The 4,095-nt window shown below is 49.9% G+C and overlaps 1 pseudogene; it reads left to right on the top strand.

The window, feature by feature from the left end:
• Positions 1-796: 796 nt before the first annotated feature.
• LOC129188857 (uncharacterized) lies at positions 797-3,854 on the top strand (annotated as a pseudogene).
• Positions 3,855-4,095: the final 241 nt, after the last annotated feature.

Below are 4,095 nucleotides of genomic sequence, written 5' to 3'. Positions count from 1 at the left end.
TAATATTTACACTTTATTCTCTTAATATTTACACTTTAGTCTCAATATTTACACTTTATTCTCTTAATATTTGCATTTTAGTCTCAATATTTACACTTTATTCTCTGAATTGTAACACTTTATTCTTAATATTTACAGTTTATTCTCCTATTTACAATTTATTCTCAATATTTACACTTTATTTTCTTAATTTTAACACTTTATTCTTTTCATATTTACACTTTATTCTTTTCATATTTACACTTTATTCTTAATATTTACACTTTATTCTCTTAATTTCAACACTTTATTCTCTAATATTTACACTTTATTCTCTTAATATTAACACTTTAACTCCCAATATTTACACTTTATTCTCAATATTTACAATTTATTCTCTTAATTTTAACACTTTATTCTCCTAATCACTGATGGCGTGTCGAAGTATCACCGTGAGGTGTATTTAAATCTATCACATCTGGCCTAGCCAGTGACCTCCAGGAAAGTCTGGATGACAACCACGAAAGAGTGGTGACAACTGGAAAGACAGTGGACAGCTCGGAGAGACGGCGAACGGAGTAGGAAAGGCCAGCCCCCTGACCTACAGCTCCCGTGAGGGGGCAACCAAAATATTGCTACGAAGAACCCTATAGGAAAATACCCCCAGGGATGCCCGAGAGGGGGGGAGGATGAGCATCCCAATCAGACGGAAATTTTGGGAACGACCCAAGCAAATGATCAACGGACTACGAGCGCAGTCTGCGTATGTGGCAAGGTCTGCAAGAACCCGAGAGGTCTGAAGATCCACCAGACTAAGATGGCCTGCCTTGGGAAGGGACAAGTGGCGCAACGCTCAGGAATGACATCTGGCGCAACAACTTTGGTTGAGCCCGCTGCAGAACCTGGTCACACGGAGGAGGAGCCAGGTCCGGAGTCGCCCCACAGTACCCGGAACCTCCGAGCAACACAATTCCCACCACCAAGAAGGAAATCGGAACATTGTCGGATGAAGTGGCCTGCTGCCAACAGCAAGGAATGGAACAAGCTGGATGAGGACGTAGATGAAGCCCTGGAAGCCATATCAAAGGGGGACGCTGACCAGAAACTCCAAACTATGTGCTCCTTCATAATGAACATAGGAGTGGAACGTTTTGGAGTGGAACAGAAGCAAGAAACAGGAAACCCAGCAAGGCTCAATCGGCGGGAAGTCAAGATAAGCCAGCTGAGACAACAGCTGAAATCCTTGAGACGTCAGTTTAAGGCAGCCACGGAAGAGGAGAGACCTGCTTTGTTGGAACTCACCAGCATCATAAGGAAAAAGCTCATTACATTGAGGAGGGCTGACTGGCGCCGAAGGAAGGGAAAGGAACGGGCTCGGAAGCGGAGTGCCTTTATTGGAAACCCCTGTGCCTTCATGAAGAAGCTACTGGGCCAGAAGCGAAGTGGCCACCTTGCTTGCCCCATAGGATAGATTTACAACTATCTCAACGGCACCTTCTGTAACGTCACAAGAAACCAAGAGCTTGGCCCTTGCAAGGCCCTGGTGACACCTCTAGAACCAGTGTTCCAATTCAACAGTGATGAGCCCATCCTGTCAGAGGTAAAGGAAGCTGTCAGAACTGCAAGATCTTGTTCGGTCCAAGTGGTGTACCTTACAAGGTCTATAAGCAGTGTCCACGGCTCCTCAAACGTCTCTGGAAAATCTCGAAGGTGATCTGGCGAAGAGGCAACGTCGCCGCCCAGTGGAGACATGCCGAAGGCGTCTGGATCCTAAAGGAAGAGAACTCTATCAGCATCGAGCAGTTTCGTATAATCTCGCTGCTCTCGCTGAGAGCAAGATTTTCTTTAAGATCGTGTCCCAACGACTAACAGAGTTCCTCTTGAAGAATGCCTACATAGACACCTCAGTCCAGAAGGGGGGAGTTCCAGGAGTGCCTGGGTGCTTGGAGCATACAGGAGTGGTGACGCAGTTCATCCGGGAGGCAAGGGATGGCAAAGGAGACTTGGCAACTGTCTGGCTTGACCTAACCAACGCCTATGGATCCATCCCACACAAACTTGTCGAGACAGCATTGACAAGATACCACGTTCCTGGGAAGATCTGCAACCTCATCATGGACTATTACGACGATTTCAACGCAAGAGTCTCCTCCAATAAAGTAACATCTGGCTGGCACCGCCTGGAGAAGGGGATAATCACCGGCTGTACAATCTCGGTGTCATTATTCTCCTTGGCCATGAACATGATTGTCAAGCCCGCGGAGGTTGAATGCAGAGGTCCAAAATCAAGATCAGGGACCCGGCAGCCCCCCATAAGGGCCTTTATGGACAACTTGACAGTGATGACTACATCTGTTCCTGGGTGCAGGTGGCTCCTTCAGGGGCTTGAACAGCTCATCTCCTGGGCAAAGATGAGCTTTAAGCCAGCAAAATCCAGGTCTCTGGTCCTGAGTAAGGGTAAGGTGGCTGATCATTTCCACTTTGCACTTGGAGGGACCAAGATTCCAACGGTGACCGAAAAACCTGTCAAGAGCCTGGGCAAAATCTTTGACAGGATGCAGCAGCTGTGCTGCAGACGAAGAGCAACCTTACTTCTTGGCTCACAGCCATAGACAAATCAGGTCTCCCAGGAAAATTTAAGGCCTGGATGTACCAGCACGGTTTCCTGCCCAGGATACTCTGACCCCTGTTAGTCTATGAGGTACCAATAACAACTGTAGAAGCACTAGAAAGGACCATCAGCCAGTTTCTCAGGAGATGGCTGGGGCTCCCTCGGTCCCTGAGCAGCATCGCCTTATATGGTCATTCCACCAAGCTGCACCTCCCCCTCAGTGGACTTTCAGAGGAGTTCAAGGTCACCCGATCCAGAGAGGTGTTGATGTACAAGGACTCCACAGACATCAAGGTGACATCGGCAGGGATTGTGGTTAAAACTGGAAGAAAGTGGCAGGCACAAGAAGCCGTGGGCAGGGCAGAGGTGCGGCTGAGACACTAGACCTTGGTGGGAACCGTGGCAATGAGTAGGGCAGGCCTTGGCAGCTTTCCCAGGCCACAGTACGACCAGGCTCGCGGCAATGAGAAGCGCCGACTTGTCCAAAATGAGATCCGGGCAGAGGTGGAGGAACAACGCTGCTGCAGGATGGTTGGCATGTCCACGCAGGGGAATGGACAAGGTATGGACATGTGGAACCGCGCAAACTATCCTGGGCAGAACTCTGGAGAGCGGAACCTCTGCGGACAAAGTTCCTCATGCAGTCAGTGTATGACGTCCTTCCAAGTCCAGCTAATCTGCACACCTGGGGCCTGGCAGACACCCCAGAGTGCAAGCTTTGCCAGAGGAGGGGAACCTTGGAGCACATCCTGAGCTGTTGCCCAAAGGCTCTAGGGGAGGGGCGGTATCGCTGGCGCCACAACCAAGTTTTAAAAGCCTTGGCGGATTCCATCTGTGCTGCAATACAGTAGTCCCAGGTCACCCCAAAGCAATCAATCACATTCATCAGAGCAGGGCAGAGGGTAAGCCACCAGCTCAACAGGAGGGCTTCTCACCACCGCTCGTGACTGGCAGCTGCAAGTGGACCTGGGAATGCAACTAGAGTTCCCGGCAGACATTGCTACCACCTCGCCCCGGCCAGACATGGTGCTAACATTGGAGTCAGCTAAGCAGGTGGTGCTATTGGAGCTGACAGTCCCCTGGGAAGAGGAATGCCAATGAGCGTAAGAGGGCCAAATACTCTGAGCTCATTACGGAGTGCCGGAGCAAAGGCTGGAAAGCCCGCTGTGAACCAGTCGAAATTGGCTGCAGAGGCTTTGCAGGCCACTCACTACAGCGAGTGTTTAAACTCCTTGGAGTTAGAGGACTGCAGTCAACTGGCTGACTGACTGGCTGTGGATCCGTAGGGGGGATCCGTGGTGCGCTACTTGGACACAAGCCGGGGTCTGATCAATCCCGGAGGGTGTCTGATGATTAAAGACCCGAAACACCCTATGGTGACCCTGGACTGGTCACCAGCCAATCGCAGGGCACATACAGACAAACAACCATTGACACTCTCAGTCATACCTATTTAGAGTCGCCAATTAACCTCACCTGCATGTTTTGTGGGAGGAAGCCGGAGT

The sequence above is a fragment of the Dunckerocampus dactyliophorus genome, chromosome 10 (assembly GCF_027744805.1).
Source record: "Dunckerocampus dactyliophorus isolate RoL2022-P2 chromosome 10, RoL_Ddac_1.1, whole genome shotgun sequence".
Lineage (NCBI taxonomy): Eukaryota > Metazoa > Chordata > Actinopteri > Syngnathiformes > Syngnathidae > Dunckerocampus > Dunckerocampus dactyliophorus.
The sequence above is the reverse complement of the archived record's forward strand: the minus strand, read 5'-3'. Positions and strand labels throughout refer to the sequence as shown.